This window comes from Schistocerca piceifrons, chromosome 9 (genome assembly GCF_021461385.2).
Source record: "Schistocerca piceifrons isolate TAMUIC-IGC-003096 chromosome 9, iqSchPice1.1, whole genome shotgun sequence".
NCBI lineage: Eukaryota > Metazoa > Arthropoda > Insecta > Orthoptera > Acrididae > Schistocerca > Schistocerca piceifrons.
Window position 1 is genome coordinate 182,670,572 of NC_060146.1, and position 13,062 is coordinate 182,683,633.

At 43.8% G+C, this 13,062-nt stretch overlaps 1 protein-coding gene across 5 annotated transcripts in view; it reads left to right on the forward strand.

The window, feature by feature from the left end:
• The window catches only part of LOC124717141, a 121,099-nt gene that overhangs the window by 97,901 nt on the left and 10,136 nt on the right, over positions 1–13,062 (forward strand). The gene's annotated exons all lie outside the window — the stretch shown is intronic.

Consider the following 13,062-nt stretch of genomic DNA (forward strand, 5'->3'; position numbering starts at 1 on the left):
GGCTCAATAATGGTGTGGGTTGTGTTTACATGGAACAGACTGGGTCCTCTGGACAACCTGAACGGTCATTGGCTGTAAATTGTTATGCTTGGCTACTTGGAGACCATTTTCAAACAACGATGGAGTTTTTATGGATGACATCGCACCTTGCCACTGGGCTTGAATCGTTCGCAATTGGTTCCATGAACATTCTGAACAATTCGAGTGAATGATTTGGCCACCTAGATCGTTCAACATGAATTCCATCGAAAATTTATGGTACATAATGAGGAGGTCATTTTGTGTACAAAATCCTGCGCCGGTGACACTTTCCAAATTATGGATCGCTGTAGAGCATCATGACTCAATGTTTCTGCAGGAGACTACTGGTGACTTGTTGAGCCCATGCCACGTCGAGATGCTGCACTATGACTGACGAAATGAGTTGCGAGACGATATTATTTGCGATTTTGTCACCTTGCTTTAAGCTAGTGGATCATATTTCTGACGTGTCAATGACATTCCAGCAAGTTATCTCTCCGCTGCCGTTTACGTCCGACGCATTTGATACGGATATCAAATTATTCATTCTTTCAACACTCACTTAATCCTCTGCCCTTGCATTGTATTGTATTGTATGTTAACTGGGGACGTAGAAACGACGGAGAGGCTCTGTCCCCGCCACAGTCGCAGTGGTCCACAACCCCACGAAGAGTACCGCAGTCCACTTCACCCCTCTGCCGCCCCACGCCGAACTATTCTTTCAGGGTTATTGTGCAGTTCGGCCTCTGATGGACCCCTCCCCCCCCCCCCCCCGCAGGAAACGTCTCACACCAAACGAGTGTAACCCCTATGTGTGTGTGAAATCTTATGGGACTTGCTAAGGTCATCAGTCCCTAAGCTTACACACTACTTAACCTAAATTATCCTATGGACAAACACACAGACCCATGCCCGAGGGAGGACTCGCACGTCAGCCGGAACCAGCCGCACAGTCCAAGACTGTAACGCCTCAGACCGCTCGGCTATGTAACCCCTATGTTTGCGTGGTAGAGTAATGGTGGTGTTCGCGTACGTGGAGAACTTGTATGCGCAGCAATCGCCGACATAGTGTAGCTGATGTGGAATAAGGGGAAGCAGCCAGCATTCGTCGAGGCAAGTAGAAAACCGCCTAAAAACCATCCACAGACTGGCCGGCTCACCAGACCTCGACACAAGCCCGTCCGGCGGATTCGTGCCGGGGACCAGGCGCCCCTTCCCGGCCGGAAAGCCGTGCGTTAGACCGTACAGCTAACCCGGCGGGCATCGTCTGCCCTTAATGGCTAGCGTTATGAAACAAATATTACATTGGAAGTGTGCTCACTGTGATCAGATAAAGGGAGTTTTCTTGGCTTCATTAGAGCACGCGACGTGTCAGCCTGCACTCTTGCAGAGACTTGGTTACATCCGACTTAGCGTATTTCAATTCCTGGCTACCACCTTCTGCGAAGAATTGGCTATGGATGTGCTGCTACCTTGATTAAACATGGAACTGACTACACGCCCTTGAATTTAAATATGAGTGTGGTGGCTGTCGATACCATAGGAGTGACTTCAAAGGCTTCTGGACGCAATATAAAGGTCTTATCGGTATATCGAGTACCAGACAGGAGTACAACTTGTGAACTCATCGGCGCTATTGAGCACTCAAAGATAATCATAGGTGATCTCAATGTGCATCATTAGGCTTGTCATCTGGCACATACTGACAGAATAGGAAGACTGCTAGCAGAGGTAATGGAACTGTACGGTCTTACAATCCGGAACGACGGAATACCTAATCGGCTCACCAGGCCAGGACAACATCCTAATACAGTGGACATATGTTTCTCCTCGCCAACCATTGCGATGGCCACCACGTGGCAAGTACTGCAGAGACCTAACAGTTTTGATAATACTACCACATTGCGCACCTGCTGATATAAAAAAAAAGAACTAGAAAATCCGATTCGAAAGCGTATCAAGCGAAGATTGCAGGGGAGCTGACAAGCTATGCTGAACGGAACAACAACTGCGAATACTATGCCAATTTACTTCAAATGATGGAACCCGCAGCCGATACCTCGATTCCACTCTATACCCCATTCCCTACGGGCAGCGCATGTTCGCCAACTTGGTGGGATGAAGAGCGCACTACTGCTATTGCACAAAGGCGAGAAGCTTTGAAAACTTATAGGCCTACGCCTAATATTTGAAATATGCAATTCAGTCGTGTTCAGGCGAAAGTGAATTGCCTGTTGAGAAGAAAGAAAAGGACCCGCTGAAAAACCCTTTGTGACAGTCTCAACAAAGCCATAATGATCTCAATTTGGAATAATATGAACCATACCTGCAAGACGTTCAATAGGTCTGACAGATTTGCCACACACTCGCCGCACGTTGTGACTGCAATTTAACATGTCGTCGCGCCAGACGTCCAACCGGACGATGATCTAGCTCATCTTCTCAATGAACCATTCTGCGCAATAGGATCTCCATAGAGCATTAGCAGAGGGATATGAATACTGATCAAGGATTGGACAACATGAATCTTTCTGGCAGACTAAAACTGTGTGCCGGACCGAGACTCGAACGCGGAACCTTTGCCTTTCGCGGGCAAGTGCTCTACCATCTGAACTACCCAAGCACGACTCACGCCCCGTCCTCACAGCTTTACTTCTGCCAGTACCTCGTCTCCTACCTTCCAAACTTTACAGAAGCTCTCCTGCGAACCTTGCAGAACTAGCGCTCCTGGAAGAAAGCATATTACGGAGACATGGCTTAGCCAGGCGGATGTTTCCAGAATGAGATTTTCACTCTGCAGCAGTGTGGAGACATGGCTTGCGTAGCTCAGATGGTAGAGTACTTGCCCGTGTAAGGCGAAGGTCCCGAGTTCGAGTCCCGGTCCGGCACACAGTTTTAATCTGCCAAGAAGTTTCATATCAGGGCACACTCCGCTGCAGAGTGAATATCTCATACTGGGCAACATGGCCTACACTATGATTTGGCTGCTTCCAAAGGTAGGAAATCGGCTACTGCTCAGATTCTATGCACTGATGTTGATATTCCAGAGCCGAAAACTTTTCGCATTGTCCCCACTTACAAGAGAGGGAAAAACGTGGGGAGAAACCACATAATAAAGGCGAATAGCATTATTTTCATGCTTGTTACAAAATTTTAGAATGAATGATTAAACACAAATCAAAACAGTGGGCGGACCGTCAGAATATTCTTCCAAATGGGCAGTATGGTTTTTAAGAGAGATAAAGACCCCTCTGATGCCATTGTTGCTTTACTTAGTGACACCCATATTTCACTTACAACAAGTATCTGCTGGCAGTTTACATGGAACTTTCCAAAGCCTATGGTTGTGTCCTGCTCCCACGATTAGTCAGCAGTTGAAGAAGCTTGCCTGAAAAACAGAGTGTTAATCGTACATAGGGATACATAGGGCCCCGGTACACGAGCAAGAGTTTGCCACAGGGTTCGATTTTATCGCCGCTGTTATTTAATCCGTACACTGCTCATCTACATTCACTTCTGCGAAACAATGTCGAAATGATGCAAAACGCAGATGACCTCTGTGGAATTTCAACTTGAGCTTGCATGCATTTGAATTCGCGGGAAATATTGCATTCCAAATCCGCTGCTTGCATTTAGACATGGTATAGATGAGAAGCGCCAAGAACGATGCTACTGGTTCCTTTCTGTATACCAGTCGAACAAGTTATCAGATACCTTCGCCTCTATGTCAGCTGGAAGCTTACTTGATCCACGCATGTGAAGTACATTCTATAAATAAGTGAAAAGTCAATTAGTATTATACATTAAACTATGAGAGGTTGATGAGGTGCCAACCAAAGAGTATGTATGACTTTGTATCATACGCTAATCCGGGTCTATATGGACTAAAGTTGCCTTTGCTATGGTTTGGTCGCTGATTCTACGCTAAAAAGGCTTAACAGATGCCAATATAAAGTGATCAGATACTTCTTGGGTGCTCTGCGGACAACCCCTACAAACGATCTTCTAGTCGAAGCTAACGATACTTTGTTCAGAAGACAGTAAACTGGATTTAAATATCTACTAAAACACGCACAATTCTGGCAAGATACTTTGTTTTTGAAAATTCGGATGTTAGCAGAGAAATACTTTACTATTAGATACTGGTGGTGGTTAAGTTCATATGGGACCAAATGGCTGAGATCATCGGTCCCTAGACCTACACACTACTTAATCTAACTAACTTACGCTAAAGACAACACACACACCCGCGCCCGAGGAACGACTCGAACCTCTGACAGGGGGAGCTGCGCGAACCGTGGCAAGGCGCCTGAGACCGTACGGATACCACGTGCGACTATTAGATACTGATTTCTGAAGAAACTTTTACCTCTAGTATATATATTTTTAAATTACTTCACCATGGGCTCACGAATCGCAACAGTTTCGCACCACCCATGCTTCATAACAGATTACAAGAATCATGTAACAGATGTAGACATTCGAACGAATATACTAAACACTGACCCTAATATGAGCCAACAACTGTTACAGGGCGTTTTAAGCGGTTGGAAACATGCTCACCGTATCTACACAGATGGATCACCTACTGCAAATGACGTTGGAAGCTCACGTTATGGCGAACAGACGCACCACTGTGCCCAATTCCAGCTCTCTTCAGAAGGAGGAGGAGATTAGTGTTTAACGTCACATCGACAACGAGGTCATTAGAGACGGAGCGCAAGCTCGGGTGAGGGAAGGATGGGGAAGGAAATCGGCCGTGCCCTTACAAAGGAACCATCCCGGCATTTGCCTGAAGCGATTTAGGGAAATCACGGAAAATCCAAATCAGGATGGCCGGAGACGGGATTGAACCGTCGTCCTCCCGAATGCGAGTCCAGTGTCTCTTCAGAAGCCCCAGTACTTACAGTGGAGCTCACCGAAATTCTAGAGGGTCTTAAATATGCGGATGGCTTAGCTATATATAGGGTGGTACATTGATCGTGACCGGGCCAAATATCTCACGAAATAAGCGTCAAACGAAAAAACTACAAAGAACGAAACTTGTCTAGCTTGAAGGGGCAAACAAGATGGCGCTATGGTTGGCCCGATAGATGCCTCTGCCATAGGTCAAACGAATATCAACTGCGTTTTTTTAAATAGGAACCCCCATTTTTTAATACACATTCGAGTAGTACGTAAATAAATGTGATTGTTTTAGTTGGAACAATTTTTTTCTTTTTGTGATAAATGGCGCTGTAATAGTGACAAACATACGGATCACAATTTTAGACGAACAGTTGGTAACAGGCAGGTTTTTTAAATTAAAATACAGAACGTATGTACGTTTGAACATTTTATTTCGGTTGTTCCAATGTGATACATGTACCTTTGTGAACTTATCATTTCTGAGAACGCATGCTGTTACAGCGTGATTACCTGTAAATACCACATTAATGCAATAAATGCTCGATGTCCATCAACCTCAATGCATTTGGCAATACGTGTAACGACATTCCTCTCAACAGCTAGTAGTTAGCCTCCCGTAATGTTCGCACATCCATTTACAATGCGCTGTCGCACGTTGTCAGGTGTTGTCGGTGGATCTCGATAGCAAATATCCTTCAACTTTCCCCACAGAAAGAAATCCGGGGACGTCAGATCCGGTGAACGTTTGGGCCATGGTATGGCGCTTCGACGACTAATCCACCTGTCATGGAATATGCTATTCAATACTGCTTCAACCGCACGAGAGCTATGTGCCGGACATTCATCATGTTGGAAGTACATCGCCATTCTGTCATGCAGTGAAACATCTTGTAGTAACATCAGTAGAACGTTACGTAGGAAGTCAGCATATATTGCACCATTTAGATTGCCATCGATAAAATAGGGGCCAATTATCCTTCCTCCCATAATGCCGCACCATACATTAACGCGCCAAGGTCGCTGATGTTCCACTTGTCACAGCCAACGTGGATTTTTCGTTGCCGAATAGAGCATATTATGCCGATTTACGTTACCGCTGTTCGTGAATGACGCTTCGTCGCTAAATAGAACGAGTGCAAAAAATCTGTCTTCGTCCCGTAATTTCTCTTGTGCCCAGTGGCAGAACTGTACACGACGTTCAAAGTCGTCGCGATGCAATTCCTGGTGCATAGGAATATGGTACGGGTGCAATCGATGTTGATGTAGCATTCTGAACACCGACGATTTTGAGATTCCCGATTCTCGCGCAATTTGTCTGCTACTGATGTGCGGATTAACCGCGACAGCAGCTAAAACACCTGCTTGGGCATCATCATTTGTTGCAGGTCGTGGTTGACGTTTCACACTTACTGTTTCCTTAAATAACGTAACTATCCGGCGAACGGTTCGGACATTTGGATGATGCCGTCCAGGATACCGAGCAGCATACATAGTACACGCCCGTTGGGCATTCTGATCACAACAGCCATACATCAACACGGTATCGACCTTTTCCGCAATTGGTCCTCACTGGAGGAATGTTACGTGATACCACGCACTTATACGTTTGTGACTATTACAGCGCCATCTATCACAAAGCGAAAAAAGTGGTCCAACTAAAACATTCATATTTCTTTACGCACTACACGAATATGTAATGCTAAATGGGGGTTCCTATTTAAAAAAAAACGCAGTTGTTATCCGTTTGACCTATGTCAGCGCCATCTGGCGGGCCAACCATAGCGCCATCTGGTTTGTCCCTTCAAGGTAGGCAAGTTTCGTTCTTTGTAGTTCTTTCGTTTGACGTTTATTTCGTGAGATATTTGGCCCGGTCACGATCAATACACCATCCTGTATACCGTCATTATTCTGTTGGACATGAGATCAGTAATAGTGCTCATAAATCATCGGTTTGTCAGTAATACAATTACTTGCTGTACCAGATCATGGACTGCATTGCAGCAGTACAGCGTCGTACCAAGATCACCAAGGTGTGTGTAAAGGAACACCATGGTATAAGGGACAGTCAAATTGTCGACGCTCTCGCTAAGAATGTCATCCACCACAGGACAAAGGCATATGAACATGTTCCTTACACACACATTGTGCAAGATCTACAACAGCACATCAGCACCTTGTAGAACAGTAAGTGGCGCCTATTGTGCCACTAAGAGCAAGGCGTTATCCAGCTGTATTGCCACATATCTCTGCCAGACCATGGTAATCCAGTGCTACGTAACACGGAAAGTTTATGGTTACCATCTCCCACCTCCACTGTAACGACGCACGGTTCCGGCTGCACCTTTCTCGGCTACAGCTGACTGATTCACCCCTATGTTACTGCTGCATGGATCACATTATTTACAGCTGCCCACTGTGATACCACGTGACAACCGAATTTGGTGCAATTTTTGGTATTTAGAGGATAACAACTTCCTACCAGGGTCAGTACTAGCAATGCAGGATCTACGAGGGCAATCCCAAAAGTAAGGTCTCCTATTTTTTAGTACATAGACCTGTTTATTTCTACAATGGTTTACATCAGTTTACAGCTTGAACATTTAGCTATTTTTCGACATAATCACCATTTCTGTCGATGCATTTTTGTAGACGCTGTGGTAGTTTTTGTATGCCCATGTCATACCAGCTCGCCGCAATGCTGATCAGAAAGTTATGAACCTCTTCTTTCACCTCGTCGTCGGAGCTGAATCGCTTTCCGGCCAAATGTTCTTTTAACCTAGGGACAGGTGATAGTCACTGGGCGGCAAGTCAGGACTATAGGGTGGGTGGGTGATTATGTTCCACTGAAACTGTTGCAGGAGAGCAACTGTTTGCCGAGCGATGTGTCATGGAGAATGTGTACGCCCTTGCTCAACATTCCTCTTCTCCGGTTCTGAACTGCCTGTTTGAGTTTTTTCAGAGTCTCACAATACCTGTCAGCGTTAATTGTGGTCCCAGTGGGCATAAAGTCGACCAAAAATACCCCCTTCCGATCCCAAAAAATTGGTTGTCATGACTTTACCGGCAGACTGGGTTTGTTTGAATTTCTGCGGCTTTGGCGAAGAAGGATGCCGCCACTGGCGTGATTGTTGCTCGGTCTCAGATGTAAAGTGGTATGCCCAGGTTTCGTCACCAGTGACAACTGAGTCCAGAAAGTTGTCCTTTTCGGCTGCAAGGCGGTGAAGAAATGCACGGGAAGCATCAGCTCGTTGCCGCATGTGGTCCTCAGTCAGCATGCGTGGCACCCATCTTGAACACATCTTCCGGTAGTTCAATGTTCCCGTTAAAATTCTTGTGCTTCGGGAAATCTCAGGAACCAACGTGCAGAGATCATCCAGGGTGATCCGCCGATCTTCACGCATGCTTTGCTCAACCTTCAACACTGTCTCCTCAGAAGTTGACGGTCTCCCGCTCCTTTGTTCGTCGTGAATTTCGGTCCGACCAGCTGCAAACTCTCTACACCACTTACGTACGAACATTTTTGACATCCATGCACGATTCACCATACACTTCCGTCAATTGGCGATGGATTTCCATCGGCGCCGTGCCCTTTGCGTTCAAAAACCGAATAACTGCGCGCAATTCGCACTTAACGGTAACTTCCGACAGGAACTCCATTCGCAAAGGCTGCCAAGCCAAGACTGAGCGCCTCAGCGCGGCGAGCGCGTGTTTACATACAGCGCGTGAAACACTCTTCATAACAGTGTGACCAACTGCCACACAAACAGAGTTCTGCACTTATAAAAGAAATAGGAGACCTTACTTTTGGGATTACCCCCTTATCACTGTATAGACATTTGTATTGCTTTTTGGCAGCTGAAGATATCATTATTTAAATATTCTGTGGAAATCGATGTAAATATTCTATGTGAGTCTTGGCAATACCTGTGTGACAAATATGATTGCATGTACCTTTCAAATTATAACACATCATGTGTTGGAGGCTGGCTGAGTAGATAATGTCTGAAGGTCACAATAGCCTCCACTCCCATTTTGGATCTACTAAAAATGATGGTTACATTGTACCTAAATTTGGTGAACTGGATATTATGCATCTACCAGCAAGAAAGCCATTTTCAGAGTTTAAAACAGACGAAATAGATTCATTGATTGGTAGTTCGTTTGGAAAAGTTGTAAAAGTGTCTTTATGGAAATTCTACAAGCATGTGTTGGAGAAGTGTTGACACAAGAAGACGTGGAATGCTCTAACAATAGTGTAATGCAAGATATAGAAAGAAATTAAAATTCCTGAATGGTCTTCGGTATATGAATTGCTAGAAGGCATGGAGATAATTCTCAATGGGGTAAGGCAGATAGTTTATAGAAAAAAATTAAAGACACTTTAGCATTCGAAAACATAATGTTCTTCGTGTCTATCGAACTACTGATCGGAAAAAGAGTTAGATGATTGTGAGGTAGATTTAAATTTTAAGTTAAAATTTAAGCTGGGTTCTCTCTCTCTGTCTCTCTCTCTCTCTCTCTCTCTCTCTCTCTCTCTCTCTCTCTCTCTCTCACACACACACACACACACACACACACACACACACACACACACACCTCACCCCCCCCCCCCCCCACAAACACACAACACACATACACACACACATCATAGTCCGGCCCCGGTAGCTGAGTGGTCAGCGTGACGAAATGTCAATCCAAAGGTCCCGGGTTCGATTCCCGGCTGGGTCGGAGATTTTCTCCGCTCAGGGGCTGGGTGTTGCGTTGTCCTAATCATCATCATTTCATCCCCATCGACGCGCAGGTCGCCGAAGTGGCGTCAACTCGAAAGACCCGCACCAGGCGAACGGTCTACCCGACGGGAGGCCCTAGCCATACGACATTTCATTTCATTTCATCATAGTCGGCTGGGGTACGAGTTTACAATTGGACAAGTCGGTGCGAGGAGAAAAGAAATGGGGTTCACATCACAGAGATACCAGAAATACTTCTCACCACACACTCTTACGCATCTCACTTTCTGTTCAGTCTACATACAGACAATACCATTGCTTGGGAAGAACCATACTATGTTAACTATTACAAATAGTAAAGACATTGCAAGTGCAGATTAGGTATGGCTGAGAAGGTATATCAGTGATATCGTTGCCATCAGTCCCATCTGGTAAGGCTTCCATGCAACACAGAAATACTCAGGTGTAGCGTAAGCAGCCAGTACCAGTTTTACTGCGTCTTCTAAGTGATCTGACAACGAAATATAGTCTTCGGCTCGCACTTCCACCTGACCCAAACAATGTTTCAGAGGATAATTACGCTATTTTGCGCCATTTCTGTATATGTTCACATCTTATTTAGAACATGAAACGCACTAAGCAATGCATAATATTGTTATTAACTTAAGTGATGGAAGCTACTATACAGTGCACTATTGATGAGAAGATATGATCTTGATGGATTAGAAGAAATCTGAGTGCAAATTGTTTAATATGCTCCACAACAAACATGAACTATGCCCCAGTCATAATGTTGGACTGGGAATTAGAGTTTTTGGAATCATTATTCCTCAAGAAACCCTTACAATAGAATAGTATTCAGTATCCAATCCGGGTTTTTTTGCATGTGGAGGAAAAAACCATGCACGGCGCTATTTCATGACTGGTAGCACTCGGCAAATAAGGGAGCTGAAACAGAAATGGCTGTGGTATTATCTGGCTGACACAGACTTGGTAGTGCACGTAGCGAGCAGAGCACTGTGGGGGACTGTTGGTGAGCTGACCATCTACAGTGGGTTTGTTTAAATAAAATTGTCCCGGTTTCAACCATAGTTAAATACCTCTATCACATACTGCTACACACAAGTCCGTGGGGGGCGGGGGGGGGGGGGGCAGTTGCTGTACATGGGTGGTTTGAAAAGTTCTCGGAATCACCAAGAGAGGTCAGCGCTAGCGCAACGAGTTGTTCACTTGATATTCATTGGACTCTTGTCTGTAAACACGTGCCATGTCAGTGTTCTTGGAAGAGAGCTGTGGCGGTGACGTGGCTCTGTTGTTGTACCTGCCTACTGATTTGCGAAGATGGAAAAAAAATCGAGATTCGAGCAGTCATTAAGTACCTAGTAAAGAAAGGTATGAAAGCAAAATACATTAACGCCAGTTTCCAGAACATACTGGGGGGACCCTGCTCCTTCATATTCAACAGTTGCCAAGTGGACAAGTGAATTTAAATTTGGTCGGGAGAGCTTAGACGATGATCCGCGCAGTGGTCTGCCAAATGTGTCACTACTCCAGAAATCACTGCAAAAGTCCACAAAATGGTCATGGAGGATCGCTGATTGCGTGAAATTGCTCACGCTTGCCAGTTGTCATCTGAAAGGGTATATCATATTTTAACTGAAGAATTGGAAATGAAAAAATTATCTGCAAGATAGGTGCCGTGACTCTTGATGCTGGTTCAAAAACGCAAGTGCCATCTCCATAGCAAAATTACACGAACTAAGATATGAATTGTTGCCAAACCCGCCTTATTCACGTGATATGGCCCCGCCAGTCTTCCATCTCTTCCCAAAACTGAAAATTTTTCTTGCTGGATGAAGATTCACTTCAAACGAAGAATTGATAACCAGAGTTGACAACTATTTTGCAGGCCTCGAAGAAACTCATTTTCCAGATAGGATAAAGGCACTGGAACATCGTTAGAACAAGTGCATTAATCTACAAGGAGACTACATTGATAAATAAAAAAGTTTCAGTGATGCAAGTACTTTTTTTCCTATTCCGTTCCGAGAACTTTTCAAACCACCCTTGTAACTGATAAAAAGAGAACATAATTTGTTCAGGAAATGAGCCCTTGTACATCGACAGTGTAATTGTTGCATTCCTTAAAATATGAACTTGATATCTAAATGGTGTTATTGTTACATTGAAAGAGAATACATCGTTTGAAAAATGAACGGTTACTGCTTGTTTAAGCATTGAACAAAGCATCTCCACACTCTTTCTAGTACTAATAATGTTACCAACACATACACACACATACATCTGATGTAAGCACAAGCAATTGGTGAACTCTTTACATCAGCTGTCGGTTACATTTGGATGTAAGCAAGTAGTTTCTGAGTCTTGTTTAGCAATGCTCAAAGTTATAATGTTTCAATAATGTAATAATGCAATAAAATAGGACAGCAACTATGTTAACAAGAAAATTATTTTGCATTTTTTAACTTCTTACCATTTTGTACTTAGCATAAGTGGACTAACATGGATTGTGATTTCATAGCGGCAGTCATGTTTAATCTGCCGTATTGTGTACTAAGGTATCTAAATTAAGTGAACGTTAAGGATAAGGATGTCAGGAGTTAGTGGCACCCATATTGGATTGCCATATTGAGTCACAATATATCCTGGTAACAATACTAGGATAATATATTATGCTAACTGGATTGTCCTAAATAAGTCCAGAATAAGAATAGCTGTCATAAATAAAGTCCCTTATGTATCCTCAATACCATAGGATAACAGTCCGCCATTTATATGGAGGATGCAATCTACCCCTCCTATCTTCGTTCGTGATACTGTCCACTATGTTAAAGTCTTTTCAGAAGATTCGAGAGGACTAAGATTTGGAATAAACTTTTTACTGATCTTTTCTCGCGCAGTTGGCTCCAGTTCTCCACGTCCAGGGGTTTGGTTCTTGAAGCTGAAATTTTCACATTTTAGGTTATCATGGTGCAATTGACCTAAAAAATTTTGAAGAATGTCGTAGCAGAATTTTTGTTTTTACGATAATTTATCGTCTCGCATTTTACTATGTCACACTGTCTTTTGAATTTTCACATTAACAAAGCCGAAATTACATTGTTCGTCCAAAATACAAAAATACATCCGATCACTCTGCGGTAATAACAATATTCCAAAGGGTTTACAAATATTCTTGACGAATGAATGTCTAATAGTTTAGATTATTATTTTATAAATGAGCCCAGAAATAAACGTAATAAACAGTACTAGACTGCATAATTAATAATAGAAATTTTAAGTGTGCCAACTAACTCGCTATTTTCAAATGTTTCTAAAAAAACTATTTTAACTGTTCATTCAGAGCTGGTACATATCGATTGTAACAAGAAAATAAAGTAAT